The sequence below is a fragment of the Tachypleus tridentatus genome, chromosome 10, assembly GCF_004210375.1.
Source record: "Tachypleus tridentatus isolate NWPU-2018 chromosome 10, ASM421037v1, whole genome shotgun sequence".
Taxonomy (NCBI): Eukaryota; Metazoa; Arthropoda; class Merostomata; order Xiphosura; family Limulidae; genus Tachypleus; species Tachypleus tridentatus.
Genome location: NC_134834.1, coordinates 83,841,289 through 83,860,014, shown reverse-complemented (window position 1 = coordinate 83,860,014; position 18,726 = coordinate 83,841,289). Strand labels below are relative to the sequence as shown.

At 32.4% G+C, this 18,726-nt stretch overlaps 1 protein-coding gene across 1 annotated transcript in view; it reads left to right on the top strand.

The window, feature by feature from the left end:
- LOC143228390 (cyclic nucleotide-gated channel cone photoreceptor subunit alpha-like) overlaps positions 1-18,726 on the top strand; it is an 85,195-nt gene that overhangs the window by 132 nt on the left and 66,337 nt on the right. The window lies entirely within an intron of this gene.

The following is an 18,726-nucleotide window of genomic DNA, read 5'->3' as shown; positions in this document are numbered from 1 at the left end:
GTCAGTTACAAAATTAGCTATTCAGAGGGTTTTTTTAATATTTTCAATCGATTTTTTTGTTTTTGTTTTAAGAATGTTATTTTGATAGGAAGTAACGTAGTTTTATTTTCATTTTTCTAAGCTTATTCAATAAACATAAACCTTTGGATTGTTCACTAAGCGCAAGCTTACATGCTCATTTATAAGCTTTCCGTCAATAGAAAGACAATTTGAATGCGATCGTTATGCTTAATACACAAAACATGATATAAAATGCAACTATAAACTGTAATAAACAGGAAAGGTACAACAGATGGCGCATTACACATAGTGAGCATATTTTCAAAGTTCTTGGTCTCATAAATAGGTTTAAAAAGAAATTATCATATATCTTTCCCTCTTTTCACCCCATTCCACAGAACCGCCTTTGTGATCACAAAATCTTAGAAGAACTGCGTTACATTCTCTGTTGACTTCTTTGGAATGGTAACTCTAATTAGGTTGTCAGCGAACAGTTAAACACTGATATGAAGCATTTGTGAACACACACAGGCATATATTTATATATTATTTTTGTGAAAACACACACAGGCATATATTTATATATTATTTTTGCCCTCTTTGAAATAACGCAACTTTTAAACGACTTTAACAGGACCAAAGACTTAATACCTGAACAACGAAATTTTACTTAAAGCTACACGAGGGCTATCTGCGCTGGCTGTTCCTAATTTAGCAGAGCAATACTAGAGGGAATAATGAGATTGACCGTCATATTATAACGCCCCCACAGCGTGACGGTGTGTCGAACCCGTAACCCTCGGATTATGGGTCGATTGACTTAACTACCTGGCCATGCCCAGCCTTTTCAGATTATCTCTCTCTTTTGAAGAACTAAAATAGTATGACTGAAACCTTGCGTTTAGTAAGCATGCATCTGAATCAACCAAAAAGTTTCCTTTTGGTAATATTTTCTCCTATATTAGGAATTTGCTACACCTTAAATTACAATTATTGTTTCGAGAGTTGCTGTTTTTTCCTTAATAATGGAATATTTTCTGCTTACAAACGTTTTAATGGCATTCTTCTGTAAATGGCCCAACATGGCGAAGTGGCGAACCTGACGACCGATGTTTCATCTGCGGGGATGTTATAATATTACGCTAAATCTCACTATTCGTTGGTAAAAGAGTAGCTAACGAGTTGACGGTGGGTTGTGATAGTTAACCGCCTTCCTTCTAGTCTTTCTATGCTAAATCATGGATAGCAAGCGCAGATAGGCCTATTGTAGCTTTGCGCGAGATTCATAACAAACACATAAATATTTCACAGATTGCTTGGCGGAAATGCTTATTATACACATAAAAGTATTGCAAACAAGCATCTAAAAATGCTAATAGTAATAAATAGCACATTATTTAAATGCATCAAATATCGTGAAGTAGTGGCTCATACAATGATTAATAAAAGTTCCATAGCAGGTCTCAACACACGTACGGAGATGTCTATAACCAAGAGTAAATTAAAATACGTTTGTTTCTCACTAAAATATTCACATCCTGAAGTTGCATGATTAAATAAGTTTTATGGTTTCGGCCAAAGTCAAACAAATAGAAAGAAAGGACGAAATAATCACTTTTCGTAATGAAAGTTCGAAGAAAATACTAAAAGCTGATTGCGCTAACAGACTTTACTAGGAAAGAAAAAGAATAGGATTGTAATTACATTAGCAGCATTCAAAATGTTTATCAACAGACGAGAATTCTTGCTAGTGCTTTAAAAATGATACAATACGAAGTAACCTAAGAAAGGATGAATAACAAATATAATAATGACAACGTATACGTCTTTTATGAATTTTTGTGGTACAATTAATCTATCTGGACGAAATATCTTGCCATAAATTATAGAAATTTAAAGTTAAGTATTAAAATTATATTCTTCTCAAGTTATCTACTACAACGAAAAAGAAAATATTAAAGTGTAACAATTCGTCAATACTAAATAAAGGGAAGTAAAATATCCGCCGTTATCAGAATGTTTTTGGTTGTTTTTTTTATTTCGCGCAAAGCCACACGAGGGATATCTGCGCTAGCCGCCCCTAATTTAGCAGCGTAAGCCCAGAGGGAAGGAAACCATCATCATCCTAAAGTACACTCATGAACTACTTTTTTTATCAACAAACAGCAGGATTGACCGTACATTATAACGCTCTCACGGGTGGAAAGGCGAGTATATTTGGTGTGACGGGGATTCGGACCCGCACCCTCAGATTACGAATTGGGTATTCTAACCATCTGGCCATGCCAGTCCCCTTCATCAAAAATTATATGTGTTTTCTTATTACCGAAGCTATCATTCGTTATTCCCTGTTTTTAAGCGTTTTAACCTATCAAAGGTTATATTCTTTCAGTGTAGACATGTTACGAATATATTTGTTCAAGGGAAACTTTTGGCATGATGAAGGAGGTTTAGGAGTGGAATATTAACGTTAAAATAATTGATGAGTTTCGTAAAAGGGTTGACTAAGATCAGTTTACTAGAAAGGTTAGACTAAGTTCAGTTTACTAGAAAGGTTAGACTAAGATCAGTTTACTAGAAAGGTTAGACTAAGATCAGTTTACTAGAAAGGTTAGACTAAGATCAGTTTACTAGAAAGGTTAGACTAAGATCAGTTTACTAGAAAGGTTAGACTAAGATCAGTTTACTAGAAGAGTTGACTAAAATCAGTTTACTAGAAAGGTTAGACTAAGATCAGTTTACTAGAAAGGTTAGACTAAGATCAGTTTACTAGAAGGGTTGACTAAAATCAGTTTACTAGAAAGGTTGACTAAAATCAGTTTACTAGAAAGGTTAGACTAAGATCAGTTTACTGGAAGGGTTGACTAAAATCAGTTTACTAGAAGGGTTGACTAAAATCAGTTTACTAGAAAGGTTAGACTAAGATCAGTTTACTAGAAAGGTTAGACTAAGATCAGTTTACTAGAAAGGTTAGACTAAGATCAGTTTACTAGAAAGGTTAGACTAAGATCAGTTTACTAGAAGGGTTGACTAAAATCAGTTTACTAGAAAGGTTAGACTAAGATCAGTTTACTAGAAAGGTTAGACTAAGATCAGTTTACTAGAAAGGTTGACTAAAATCAGTTTACTAGAAAGGTTAGACTAAAATCAGTTTACTAGAAAGGTTAGACTAAGATCAGTTTACTAGAAAGGTTAGACTAAAATCAGTTTACTAGAAAGGTTAGACTAAGATCAGTTTACTAGAAAGGTTAGACTAAGATCAGTTTACTAGAAAGGTTAGACTAAGATCAGTTTACTAGAAAGGTTAGACTAAGATCAGTTTACTAGAAAGGTTAGACTAAGATCAGTTTACTAGAAGGGTTGACTAAAATCAGTTTACTAGAAAGGTTAGACTAAAATCAGTTTACTAGAAAGGTTAGACTAAGATCAGTTTACTAGAAAGGTTGACTAAAATCAGTTTACTAGAAAGGTTAGACTAAGATCAGTTTACTAGAAAGGTTAGACTAAAATCAGTTTACTAGAAAGGTTAGACTAAGATCAGTTTACTAGAAGGGTTGACTAAAATCAGTTTACTAGAAAGGTTAGACTAAGATCAGTTTACTAGAAAGGTTAGACTAAAATCAGTTTACTAGAAAGGTTAGACTAAGATCAGTTTACTAGAAGGGTTGACTAAAATCAGTTTACTCAGACTAAAATCAGTTTACTAGAAAGGTTAGACTAAGATCAGTTTACTAGAAAGGTTAGACTAAGATCAGTTTACTAGAAAGGTTAGACTAAAATCAGTTTACTAGAAAGGTTAGACTAAGATCAGTTTACTAGAAAGGTTAGACTAAGATCAGTTTACTAGAAAGGTTGACTAAGATCAGTTTACTAGAAGGGTTGACTAAGATCAGTTTACTAGAAAGGTTAGACTAAAATCAGTTTACTAGAAAGGTTAGACTAAAATCAGTTTACTAGAAAGGTTAGACTAAGATCAGTTTACTAGAAGGGTTGACTAAAATCAGTTTACTAGAAAGGTTAGACTAAGATCAGTTTACTAGAAAGGTTAGACTAAGATCAGTTTACTAGAAAGGTTAGACTAAGATCAGTTTACTAGAAAGGTTAGACTAAGATCAGTTTACTAGAAGAGTTGACTAAAATCAGTTTACTAGAAAGGTTAGACTAAGATCAGTTTACTAGAAAGGTTAGACTAAGATCAGTTTACTAGAAGGGTTGACTAAAATCAGTTTACTAGAAAGGTTGACTAAAATCAGTTTACTAGAAAGGTTAGACTAAAATCAGTTTACTAGAAAGGTTAGACTAAAATCAGTTTACTAGAAAGGTTAGACTAAAATCAGTTTACTAGAAAGGTTAGACTAAAATCAGTTTACTAGAAAGGTTAGACTAAAATCAGTTTACTAGAAAGGTTAGACTAAGATCAGTTTACTAGAAGGTTAGACTAAGATCAGTTTACTAGAAACGTTAGACTAAGATCAGTTTACTAGAAAGGTTAGAAAGACTAAGATCAGTTTACTAGAAAGGGTTGACTAAAATCAGTTTACTAGAAAGGTTAGACTAAAATCAGTTTACTAGAAAGGTTAGACTAAGATCAGTTTACTAGAAGGGTTGACTAAAATCAGTTTACTAGAAAGGTTAGACTAAGATCAGTTTACTAGAAAGGTTAGACTAAGATCAGTTTACTAGAAAGGTTAGACTAAGATCAGTTTACTAGAAAGGTTAGACTAAGATCAGTTTACTAGAAAGGTTAGACTAAGATCAGTTTACTAGAAGGATTGACTAAGATCAGTTTACTAGAAAGGTTAGACTAAGATCAGTTTACTAGTTGACTAAGATCAGTTTACTAGAAAGGTTGACTAAGATCAGTTTACTAGAAAGGTTAGACTAAGATCAGTTTACCAGAAAAGTTAGACTAAGATCAGTTTACTAAAAGGGTTGACTAAAATCAGTTTACTAGAAGGGTTGACTAAAATCAGTTTACTAGAAGGATTGACTAAGATCAGTTTACTAGAAGGGTTGACTAAGATCAGTTTACTAGAAAGGTTAGACTAAGTTCAGTTTACCAGAAAGGTTAGACTAAGATCAGTTTACTAGAAGGGTTGACTAAAATCAGTTTACTAGAAAGGTTAGACTAAGATCAGTTTACTAGAAAGGTTAGACTAAAATCAGTTTACTAGAAAGGTTAGACTAAGATCAGTTTACTAGAAGGGTTGACTAAAATCAGTTTACTAGAAAGGTTAGACTAAGATCAGTTTACTAGAAAGGTTAGACTAAGATCAGTTTACTAGAAAGGTTAGACTAAGATCAGTTTACTAGAAGGGTTGACTAAAATCAGTTTACTAGAAAGGTTAGACTAAAATCAGTTTACTAGAAAGGTTAGACTAAGATCAGTTTACTAGAAAGGTTGACTAAAATCAGTTTACTAGAAAGGTTAGACTAAGATCAGTTTACTAGAAAGGTTAGACTAAGATCAGTTTACTAGAAAGGTTAGACTAAGATCAGTTTACTAGAAGGGTTGACTAAGATCAGTTTACTAGAAAGGTTAGACTAAGATCAGTTTACTAGAAGGATTGACTAAGATCAGTTTACTAGAAGGGTTGACTAAGATCAGTTTACTAGAAAGGTTAGACTAAGTTCAGTTTACCAGAAAGGTTAGACTAAGATCAGTTTACTAAAAGGGTTGACTAAAATCAGTTTACTAGAAAGGTTAGACTAAGATCAGTTTACTAAAAAGGTTAGACTAAAATCAGTTTACTAGAAAGGTTAGACTAAGATCAGTTTACTAGAAGGGTTGACTAAAATCAGTTTACTAGAAAGGTTAGACTAAGATCAGTTTACTAGAAAGGTTAGACTAAGATCAGTTTACTAGAAAGGTTAGACTAAGATCAGTTTACTAGAAGGGTTGACTAAGATCAGTTTACTAGAAGGGTTGACTAAGATCAGTTTACTAGAAAGGTTAGACTAAGATCAGTTTACTAGAAAGACTAAGAAATCAGTTTACTAGAAAGGTTGACTAAAATCAGTTTACTAGAAAGGTTAGACTAAGATCAGTTTACTAGAAAGGGACTAAGATCAGTTTACTAGAAAGGTTAGACTAAGATCAGTTTACTAGAAGGGTTGACTAAGATCAGTTTACTAGAAAGGTTAGACTAAGATCAGTTTACTAGAAAGGTTAGACTAAGATCAGTTTACTAGAAAGGTTAGACTAAGATCAGTTTACTAGAAGGGTTGACTAAGATCAGTTTACTAGAAAGGTTAGACTAAGATCAGTTTACTAGAAAGGTTAGACTAAGATCAGTTTACTAGACTAAGGTTTACTAGAAAGACTAAGATCAGTTTACTAGAAAGGTTAGACTAAGATCAGTTTACTAGAAGGATTGACTAAGATCAGTTTACTAGAAGGGTTGACTAAGATCAGTTTACTAGAAAGGTTAGACTAAGATCAGTTTACTAGAAAGGTTAGACTAAGATCAGTTTACTAGAAAAGGACTAAGATCAGACTAGAAAGGTTGAAGATCAGTTTACTAGAAAGGTTGACTAAGATCAGTTTACTAGAAAGGTTAGACTAAGATCAGTTTACTAGAAAGGTTAGACTAAGATCAGTTTACTAGAAAGGTTGACTAAGATCAGTTTACTAGAAAGGTTGACTAAGATCAGTTTACTAGAAAGGACTAAAATCAGTTTACTAGAAAGACTAAGATCAGTTTACTAGAAGGATTGACTAAGATCAGTTTATTAGAAAGGTTAGACTAAGATCAGTTTACTAGAAAGGTTAGACTAAGATCAGTTTACTAGAAAGGTTAGACTAAGATCAGTTTACTAGAAAGGTTAGACTAAGATCAGTTTACTAGAAAGGTTAGACTAAGATCAGTTTACTAGACTAAGATCAGTTTACTAGAAAGGTTAGACTAAGATCAGTTTACTAGAAAGGTTAGACTAAATCAGTTTACTAGAAAGGTTAGACTAAGATCAGTTTACTAGAAAGGTTAGACTAAGATCAGTTTAATAGAAAGGTTAGACTAAGATCAGTTTACTAGAAAGGTTAGACTAAAATCAGTTTACTAGAAAGGTTAGACTAAAATCAGTTTACTAGAAAGGTTAGACTAAAATCAGTTTACTAGAAAGGTTAGACTAAGATCAGTTTACTAGAAAGGTTAGACTAAAATCAGTTTACTAGAAAGGTTAGACTAAGATCAGTTTACTAGAAGGGTTGACTAAGATCAGTTTACTAGAAAGGTTAGACTAAGATCAGTTTACTAGAAGGATTGACTAAGATCAGTTTACTAGAAAGGTTAGACTAAGATCAGTTTACTAGAAAGGTTAGACTAAGATCAGTTTACTAGAAAGGTTAGACTAAGATCAGTTTACTAGAAAGGTTAGACTAAGATCAGTTTACTAGAAAGGTTAGACTAAGATCAGTTTACTAGAAAGGTTAGACTAAAATCAGTTTACTAGAAGGGTTGACTAAAATCAGTTTACTAGAAAGGTTAGACTAAGTTCAGTTTACCAGAAAGGTTAGACTAAGATCAGTTTACTAGAAAGGTTAGACTAAGTTCAGTTTACTAGAAAGGTTAGACTAAGATCAGTTTACTAGAAGGGTTGACTAAAATCAGTTTACTAGAAAGGTTAGACTAAGATCAGTTTACTAGAAAGGTTAGACTAAGATCAGTTTACTAGAAAGGTTAGACTAAGATCAGTTTACTAGAAAGGTTAGACTAAAATCAGTTTACTAGAAAGGTTAGACTAAAATCAGTTTACTAGAAAGGTTAGACTAAGATCAGTTTACTAGAAAGGTTAGACTAAAATCAGTTTACTAGAAAGGTTAGACTAAGATCAGTTTACTGGAAGGGTTGACTAAAATCAGTTTACTAGAAAGGTTAGACTAAGATCAGTTTACTAGAAAGGTTAGACTAAGATCAGTTTACTAGAAAGGTTAGACTAAGATCAGTTTACTAGAAGGGTTGACTAAGATCAGTTTACTAGAAAGGTTAGACTAAGATCAGTTTACCAAAAAGGTTAGACTAAGATCAGTTTACTAGAAAGACTAAGATCAGTTTACTAGAAAGGTTGACTAAGATCAGTTTACTAGAAAGGTTAGTTAGACTAAGATCAGTTTACTAGAAAGGTTGACTAAGATCAGTTTACTAGAAAGGTTAGACTAAGATCAGTTTACTAGAAAGGTTAAGACTACTAGAAAAGATCAGTTTACTAAAGGGTTGACTAAGATCAGTTTACTAGAAAGGTTGACTAAGATCAGTTTACTAGAAAGGTTGACTAAGATCAGTTTACTAGAAAGGTTAGACTAAAATCAGTTTACTAGAAAAGACTAAGATCAGTTTACTAGAAAGGACTAAGATCAGTTTACTAGAAAGGTTAGACTAAGATCAGTTTACTAGAAAGGGACTAAGATCAGTTTACTAGAAAGGTTAGACTAAGATCAGTTTACTAGAAAGGTTAGACTAAGATCAGTTTACTAGAAAGGTTAGACTAAGATCAGTTTACTAGAAAGGTTCAGACTAAGATCAGTTTACTAGAAAGGTTAGACTAAGATCAGTTTACTAGAAAGGTTAGACTAAGATCAGTTTACTAGAAAGGTTAGACTAAGATCAGTTTACTAGAAGGGTTGACTAAGATCAGTTTACTAGAAAGGTTAGACTAAAATCAGTTTACTAGAAAGGTTAGACTAAGATCAGTTTACTAGAAAGGTTAGACTAAGATCAGTTTACTAGAAAGGTTAGACTAAGATCAGTTTACTAGAAAGGTTAGACTAAGATCAGTTTACTAGAAGGGTTGACTAAAATCAGTTTACTAGAAAGGTTAGACTAAGATCAGTTTACTAGAAAGGTTAGACTAAGATCAGTTTACTAGAAAGGTTAGACTAAGATCAGTTTACCAGAAAGGTTAGACTAAGATCAGTTTACTAGAAAGGTTAGACTAAGATCAGTTTACTAGAAAGACTAAGATCAGTTTACTAGAAAGGTTAGACTAAGATCAGTTTTAGAAAGGTTAGACTATCAGTTTACTAGAAAGGTTAGACTAAAATCAGTTTACTAGAAAGGTTAGACTAAAATCAGTTTACTAGAAAGGTTAGACTAAGATCAGTTTACTAGAAAGGTTTGACTAAAATCAGTTTACTAGAAAGGTTAGACTAAGATCAGTTTACTAGAAAGGTTAGACTAAGATCAGTTTACTAGAAAGGTTAGACTAAGATCAGTTTACTAGAAAGGTTAGACTAAGATCAGTTTACTAGAAGGGTTGACTAAGATCAGTTTACTAGAAAGGTTAGACTAAGATCAGTTTACTAGAAAGGTTAGACTAAGATCAGTTTACTAGAAAGGTTGACTAAAATCAGTTTACTAGAAAGGTTGAGACTAAAATCAGTTTACTAGAAAGGTTAGACTAAGATCAGTTTACTAGAAAGGTTAGACTAAAATCAGTTTACTAGAAAGGTTAGACTAAAATCAGTTTACTAGAAAGGTTAGACTAAGATCAGTTTACTAGAAGGGTTAGACTAAGATCAATTTACTAGAAGGATTGACTAAGATCAGTTTACTAGAAAGGTTAGACTAAGATCAGTTTACTAGAAAGGTTGACTAAGATCAGTTTACTAGAAAGGGACTAAAATCAGTTTACTAGAAAGGTTAGACTAAAATCAGTTTACTAGAAAGGTTGACTAAAATCAGTTTACTAGACTAAGATCAGTTTACTAGAAAGGTTAGACTAAAATCAGTTTACTAGAAAGGTTAGACTAAGATCAGTTTACTAGAAAGGTTTACTGACTAAGATCAGTTTACTAGAAAGGTTAGACTAAGATCAGTTTACTAGAAGGATTGACTAAGATCAGTTTACTAGAAGGGTTGACTAAGATCAGTTTACTAGAAAGGTTAGACTAAGTTCAGTTTACCAGAAAGGTTAGACTAAGATCAGTTTACTAGAAAGGTTAGACTAAGATCAGTTTACTAGAAAGGTTAGACTAAGATCAGTTTACTAGAAAGGTTGACTAAGATCAGACTAAGATCAGTTTACTAGAAAGGTTAGACTAAGATCAGTTTACTAGAAAGGTTGACTAAGATCAGTTTACTAGAAAGGTTGACTAAGATCAGTTTACTAGAAAGGTTAGACTAAGATCAGTTTACTAGAAAGGTTGACTAAGATCAGTTTACTAGAAAGGTTAGACTAAGATCAGTTTAATAAAAAGGTTAGACTAAGATCAGTTTACTAGAAAGGTTAGACTAAGATCAGTTTACTAGAAAGGTTAGACTAAGATCAGTTTACTAGAAAGGTTAGACTAAAATCAGTTTACTAGAAAGGTTAGACTAAGATCAGTTTACTAGAAAGGTTAGACTCAGTTTAAATCAGTTAGACTAAGATCAGTTTACTAGAAAGGTTAGACTAAGATCAGTTTACTAGAAAGGTTAGACTAAAATCAGTTTACTAGAAAGGTTAGACTAAGATCAGTTTACTAGAAAGGTTAGACTAAGACTAAGATCAGTTTACTAGAAAGGTTAGACTAAGATCAGTTTACTAGAAAGGTTTGACTAAGATCAGTTTACTAGAAAGGTTAGACTAAGATCAGTTTACTAGAAAGGTTGACTAAGATCAGACTAAGATCAGTTTACTAGAAAGGTTAGACTAAGATCAGTTTACTAGAAAGGTTGACTAAGATCAGTTTACTAGAAAGGTTAGACTAAGATCAGTTTACTAGAAAAGACTAAGATCAGTTTACTAGAAAGGTTAGACTAAGATCAGTTTACTAGAAGGGTTGACTAAGATCAGTTTACTAGAAGGGTTGACTAAAATCAGTTTACTAGAAAGGTTAGACTAAGATCAGTTTACCAGAAAGGTTAGACTAAGATCAGTTTACTAGAAAGGTTAGACTAAGATCAGTTTACTAGAAAGGTTAGACTAAGATCAGTTTACTAGAAGGGTTGACTAAAATCAGTTTACTAGAAAGGTTAGACTAAGATCAGTTTACTAGAAAGGTTAGACTAAGATCAGTTTACTAGAAAGGTTAGACTAAAATCAGTTTACTAGAAAGGTTAGACTAAGATCAGTTTACTAGAAAGGTTAGACTAAGATCAGTTTACTAGAAAGGTTAGACTAAGATCAGTTTACTAGAAAGGTTAGACTAAGATCAGTTTACTAGAAGGGTTGACTAAAATCAGTTTACTAGAAAGGTTAGACTAAGATCAGTTTACTAGAAAGGTTAGACTAAAATCAGTTTACTAGAAAGGTTAGACTAAGATCAGTTTACTAGAAAGGTTGACTAAGATCAGTTTACTAGAAAGGTTAGACTAAGATCAGTTTACTAGAAAGGTTAAGATCAGTTTACTAGAAAGACTAAGATCAGTTTACTAGAAAGGTTAGACTAAGATCAGTTTACTAGAAAGGTTAGACTAAGATCAGTTTACTAGAAAGGTTAGACTAAGATCAGTTTACTAGAAAGGTTAGACTAAGATCAGTTTACTAGAAAGGTTAGACTAAGATCAGTTTACTAGAAGGGTTGACTAAAATCAGTTTACTAGAAGGGTTGACTAAAATCAGTTTACTAGAAAGGTTAGACTAAGATCAGTTTACTGGAAGGGTTGACTAAAATCAGTTTACTAGAAAGGTTAGACTAAAATCAGTTTACTAGAAAGGTTAGACTAAAATCAGTTTACTAGAAAGGTTAGACTAAGATCAGTTTACTAGAAAGGTTAGACTAAGATCAGTTTACTAGAAAGGTTAGACTAAGATCAGTTTACTGAAGAGTTGACTAAAATCAGTTTACTAGAAAGGTTAGACTAAGATCAGTTTACTAGAAAGGTTAGACTAAGATCAGTTTACTAGAAGGGTTGACTAAAATCAGTTTACTAGAAAGGTTAGACTAAGATCAGTTTACTAGAAAGACTAAGATCAGTTTACTAGAAAGGTTAGACTAAGATCAGTTTACTAGAAAGGTTAGACTAAGATCAGTTTACTAGAAAGGTTAGACTAAAATCAGTTTACTAGAAAGGTTAGACTAAGATCAGTTTACTAGAAAGGTTAGACTAAGATCAGTTTACTAGAAAGGTTAGACTAAGATCAGTTTACTAGAAAGGTTAGACTAAGATCAGTTTACTAGAAAGGTTAGACTAAGATCAGTTTACTAGAAAGGTTAGACTAAGATCAGACTAAGATCAGTTTACTAGAAAGGTTAGACTAAGATCAGTTTACTAGAAAGGTTAGACTAAGATCAGTTTACTAGAAAGGTTAGACTAAAATCAGTTTACTAGAAAGGTTAGACTAAGATCAGTTTACTAGAAAGGTTGACTAAGATCAGTTTAATAGAAAGGTTAGACTAAGATCAGTTTACTAGAAAGGTTAGACTAAGATCAGTTTACTAGAAAGGATAGACTAAGTTCAGTTTACCAGAAAGGATAGACTAAGATCAGTTTACTAGAAAGGTTAAGATCAGACTAAGATCAGTTTACTAGAAAGGTTGACTAAGATCAGTTTACTAGAAGGGTTGACTAAGATCAGTTTACTAGAAAGGTTAGACTAAGATCAGTTTACTAGAAAGGTTAGACTAAGATCAGTTTACTAGAAAGGTTAGACTAAGATCAGTTTACTAGAAAGGTTAGACTAAAATCAGTTTACTAGAAAGGTTAGACTAAGATCAGTTTACTAGAAAGGTTAGACTAAGATCAGTTTACTAGAAAGGTTAGACTAAAATCAGTTTACTAGAAGGGTTGACTAAAATCAGTTTACTAGAAAGGTTAGACTAAGATCAGTTTACTAGAAAGGTTAGACTAAGATCAGTTTACTAGAAAGGTTAGACTAAGATCAGTTTACTAGAAAGGTTAGACTAAGATCAGTTTACTAGAAAGGTTAGACTAAGATCAGTTTACTAGAAAGGTTAGACTAAGATCAGTTTACTAGAAAGGTAGACTAAGATCAGTTTACTAAAATCAGTTTACTAGAAAGGTTAGACTAAGATCAGTTTACTAGAAAGGTTAGACTAAGATCAGTTTACTAGAAAGGTTAGACTAAGATCAGTTTACTAGAAAGGTTGACTAAGATCAGTTTACTAGAAAGGTTAGACTAAGATCAGTTTACTAGAAGGGTTGACTAAGATCAGTTTACTAGAAAGGTTAGATTAAGTTCAGTTTACTAGAAAGGTTAGACTAAGATCAGTTTACTAGAAAGGTTAGACTAAGTTCAGTTTACCAGAAAGGTTAGACTAAGATCAGTTTACTAGAAGGGTTGACTAAGATCAGTTTACTAGAAAGGTTAGACTAAGATCAGTTTACTAGAAAGGTTAGACTAAGATCAGTTTACTAGAAAGGTTGACTAAGATCAGTTTACTAGAAAGGTTAGACTAAGATCAGTTTACTAGAAAGGTTGACTAAGATCAGTTTACTAGAAAGGTTAGACTAAGATCAGTTTACTAGAAAGGGACTAAGATCAGTTTACTAGAAAGGTTGACTAAAATCAGTTTACTAGAAAGGTTAGACTAAGATCAGTTTACTAGAAAGGTTAGACTAAGATCAGTTTACTAGAAAGGTTAGACTAAGATCAGTTTACTAGAAAGGGACTAAGATCAGTTTACTAGACTAAGATCAGTTTACTAGAAAGGTTAGACTAAGATCAGTTTACTAGAAAGGTTGACTAAAATCAGTTTACTAGAAAGGTTGACTAAAATCAGAAAGGTTAGACTAAGATCAGACTAAGATCAGTTTACTAGAAAGGACTTCAGACTAAGATCAGTTTACTAGAAGGGTTGACTAAGATCAGTTTACTAGAAAGGTTAGACTAAGATCAGTTTACTAGAAAGGTTTTAGAAAGGTTGACTAAAATCAGTTTACTAGAAAGGTTAGACTAAGATCAGTTTACTAGAAAGGTTGACTAAGATCAGTTTACTAGAAAGGTTAGACTAAGATCAGTTTACTAGAAAGGTTGACTAAGATCAGTTTACTAGAAAGGTTAGACTAAGATCAGTTTACTAGAAAGGTTAGACTAAGATCAGTTTACTAGAAAGGTTTTAGGACTAAGATCAGTTTACTAGAAAGGTTAGACTAAGATCAGTTTACTAGAAAGGTTAGACTAAGATCAGTTTACTAGAAAGGTTAGACTAAGATCAGTTTACTAGAAAGGTTGACTAAGATCAGTTTACTAGAAAGGTTAGACTAAGATCAGTTTACTAGAAAGGTTAGACTAAGATCAGTTTACTAGAAAGGTTAGACTAAAATCATCAGTTTACTAGTTTACTAAAGGTTGACTAAAATCAGTTTACTAGACTAAGATCAGTTTACTAGAAAGGTTAGACTAAGATCAGTTTACTAGAAAGGTTAGACTAAGATCAGTTTAGACTAAGATCAGTTTACTAGAAGGGTTGACTAAAATCAGTTTACTAGAAAGGTTAGACTAAGATCAGTTTACCAGAAAGGTTAGACTAAGATCAGTTTACTAGAAGGGTTGACTAAAATCCGTTTACTAGAAAGGTTAGACTAAGATCAGTTTACTAGAAAGACTAAGATCAGTTGACTAAGATCAGTTTACTAGAAAGGTTAGACTAAGATCAGTTTACTAGAAAGGTTAGACTAAGATCAGTTTACTAGAAAGGTTAGACTAAGATCAGTTTACTAGAAAGGTTAGACTAAGATCAGTTTACTAGAAAGGTTAGACTAAGATCAGTTTACTAGAAGGGTTGACTAAGATCAGTTTACTAGAAAGGTTAGACTAAGATCAGTTTACTAGAAAGGTTAGACTAAGATCAGTTTACTAGAAAGGGACTAAGATCAGTTTACTTGACTAAGATCAGTTTACTAGAAAGGTTAGACTAAGATCAGTTTACTAGAAAGGTTAGACTAAGATCAGTTTACCAGAAAGGTTAGACTAAGATCAGTTTACTAGAAAGGTTAGACTAAGATCAGTTTACTAGAAGGGTTGACTAAAATCAGTTTACTAGAAAGGTTAGACTAAGATCAGTTTACTAGAAGGGTTGACTAAGATCAGTTTACTAGAAAGGTTGACTAAGATCAGTTTACTAGAAAGGTTGACTAAGATCAGTTTACTAGAAGGGTTGACTAAGATCAGTTTACTAGAAAGGTTAGACTAAGATCAGTTTACTAGAAAGGTTAGACTAAGATCAGTTTACTAGAAGGGTTGACTAAGATCAGTTTACTAGAAAGGTTAGACTAAGATCAGTTTACTAGAAAGGTTAGACTAAGATCAGTTTACTAGAAAGGTTAGACTAAGATCAGTTTACTAGACTAAGATCAGTTTACTAGAAAGGTTCAGACTAAGATCAGTTTACTAGAAAGGTTAGACTAAGATCAGTTTACTAGAAAGGTTAGACTAAGATCAGTTTACTAGAAAGGTTGACTAAGATCAGTTTACTAGAAAGGTTAGACTAAGATCAGTTTACTAGAAAGGTTAGACTAAAATCAGTTTACTAGAAAGGTTAGACTAAGATCAGTTTACTAGAAGGGTTGACTAAAATCAGTTTACTAGAAAGGTTAGACTAAGATCAGTTTACTAGAAGGATTGACTAAGATCAGTTTAATAGAAAGGTTAGACTAAGATCAGTTTAATAAAAAGGTTAGACTAAGATCAGTTTAATAAAAAGGTTAGACTAAGATCAGTTTACTAGAAAGGTTAGACTAAGATCAGTTTACTAGAAAGGTTAGACTAAGATCAGTTTACTAGAAAGGTTAGACTAAGATCAGTTTACTAGAAGGGTTGACTAAGATCAGTTTACTAGAAAGGTTAGACTAAGATCAGTTTACTAGAAGGATTGACTAAGATCAGTTTACTAGAAGGGTTGACTAAGATCAGTTTACTAGAAAGGTTAGACTAAGATCAGTTTACCAGAAAGGTTAGACTAAGATCAGTTTACTAGAAAGGTTAGACTAAGATCAGTTTACTAGAAAGGTTAGACTAAGATCAGTTTACTAGAAAGGTTAGACTAAGATCAGTTTACTAGAAAGGTTAGACTAAGATCAATTTACTAGAAGGATTGACTAAGATCAGTTTACTAGAAGGGTTGACTAAGATCAGTTTACTAGAAAGGTTAGACTAAGTTCAGTTTACCAGAAAGGTTAGACTAAGATCAGTTTACTAGAAAGGTTAGACTAAGATCAGTTTACTAGAAAGGTTAGACTAAGATCAGTTTACTAGAAAGGTTAGACTAAGATCAGTTTACTAGAAAGGTTAGACTAAGATCAGTTTACTAGAAAGGTTAGACTAAGATCAGTTTACTAGAAAGATCAGTTTACTAGACTAAGATCAGTTTACTAGAAAGGTTAGACTAAGATCAGTTTACTAGAAGGGTTGACTAAAATCAGTTTACTAGAAAGGTTAGACTAAGATCAGTTTACTAGAAAGGTTAGACTAAGATCAGTTTACTAGAAAGGTTAGACTAAGATCAGTTTACTAGAAGGGTTGACTAAAATCAGTTTACTAGAAAGGTTAGACTAAGATCAGTTTACTAGAAGGGTTGACTAAGATCAGTTTACTAGAAAGGTTAGACTAAGATCAGTTTACTAGAAAGGTTAGACTAAGATCAGTTTACTAGAAGGGTTGACTAAGATCAGTTTACTAGAAAGGTTAGACTAAGATCAGTTTACTAGAAAGGTTAGACTAAGATCAGTTTACTAGAAAGGTTAGACTAAGATCAGTTTACTAGAAAGGTTAGACTAAGATCAGTTTACTAAAAAGGTTAGACTAAAATCAGTTTACTAGAAAGGTTAGACTAAGATCAGTTTACTAGAAAGGTTAGACTAAGATCAGTTTACTAGAAGGGTTGACTAAAATCAGTTTACTAGAAAGGTTAGACTAAGATCAGTTTACTAGAAAGGTTAGACTAAGATCAGTTTACTAGAAAGGTTAGACTAAGATCAGTTTACTAGAAAGGTTGACTAAGATCAGTTTACTAGAAAGGTTAGACTAAGATCAGTTTACTAGAAAGGTTAGACTAAGATCAGTTTACTAGAAAGGTTAGACTAAGATCAGTTTTACTAAGATCAGTTTACTAGAAAGGTTAGACTAAGATCAGTTTACTTTACTAAGATCAGTTTACTAGAAGGGAGACTAAAATCAGTTTACTAGAAAAGACTAAAATCAGTTTACTAGAAAGGTTAGACTAAGATCAGTTTACTAGAAAGGTTAGACTAAAATCAGTTTACTAGAAAGGTTAGACTAAGATCAGTTTACTAGAAGGGTTGACTAAAATCAGTTTACTAGAAAGGTTAGACTAAGATCAGTTTACTAGAAGGGTTGACTAAGATCAGTTTACTAGAAAGGTTAGACTAAGATCAGTTTACTAGAAAGGTTAGACTAAGATCAGTTTACTAGAAAGGTTAGACTAAGATCAGTTTACTAGAAAGGTTAGACTAAGATCAGTTTACTAGAAAGGTTAGACTAAGATCAGTTTACTAGAAAGGTTAGACTAAGATCAGTTTACTAGAAAGGTTAGACTAAGATCAGTTTACTAGAAAGGTTAGACTAAGATCAGTTTACTAGAAAGGTTAGACTAAGATCAGTTTACTAGAAAGGTTAGACTAAGATCAGTTTACTAGAAAGGTTAGACTAAGATCAGTTTACTAGAAAGGTTAGACTAAGATCAGTTTACTAGAAAGGTTAGACTAAGATCAGTTTACTAGAAAGGTTAGACTAAGATCAGTTTACTAGAAAGGTTAGACTAAGATCAGTTTAATAAAAAGGTTAGACTAAAATCAGTTTACTAGAAAGGTTGACTAAGATCAGTTTACTAGAAAGGTTAGACTAAGATCAGTTTACTAGAAAGGTTAGACTAAAATCAGTTTACTAGAAAAGACTAAAATCAGTTTACTAGAAAGGTTAGACTAAGATCAGTTTACTAAAAAGGTTAGACTAAAATCAGTTTACTAGAAAGGTTAGACTAAGATCAGTTTACTAGAAAGGTTAGACTAAGATCAGTTTACTAGAAAGGTTAGACTAAGATCAGTTTACTAGAAAGGTTGACTAAAATCAGTTTACTAGAAAGGTTAGACTAAGATCAGTTTACTAGAAAGGTTAGACTAAGATCAGTTTACTAGAAAGGTTAGACTAAGATCAGTTTACTAGAAAGGTTAGACTAAGATCAGTTTACTAGAAAGGTTAGACTAAGATCAGTTTACTAGAAAGGTTAGACTAAGATCAGTTTACTAGAAAGGTTAGACTAAGATCAGTTTACTAGAAGGATTGACTAAGATCAGTTTACTAGAAGGGTTGACTAAGATCAGTTTACTAGAAAGGTTAGACTAAGTTCAGTTTACCAGAAAGGTTAGACTAAGATCAGTTTACTAGAAGGGTTGACTAAAATCAGTTTACTAGAAAGGTTAGACTAAGATCAGTTTACTAGAAAGGTTAGACTAAGATCAGTTTACTAGAAAGGTTAGACTAAGATCAGTTTACTAGAAAGGTTAGACTAAGATCAGTTTACTAGAAAGGTTAGACTAAGATCAGTTTACTAGAAAGGTTAGACTAAGATCAGTTTACTAGAAAGGTTAGACTAAGATCAGTTTACTAGAAAGGTTAGAAAAATCAGTTTACTAGACTAAGATCAGTTTACTAGAAAGGTTAGACTAAAATCAGTTTACTAGAAAGGGACTAAGATCAGTTTACTAGAAAGGTTAGACTAAGATCAGTTTACTAGAAAGGGACTAAGATCAGTTTACTAGAAAGGTTAGACTAAGATCAGTTTACTAGAAAGGTTAGACTAAAATCAGTTTACTAGAAAGGTTAGAC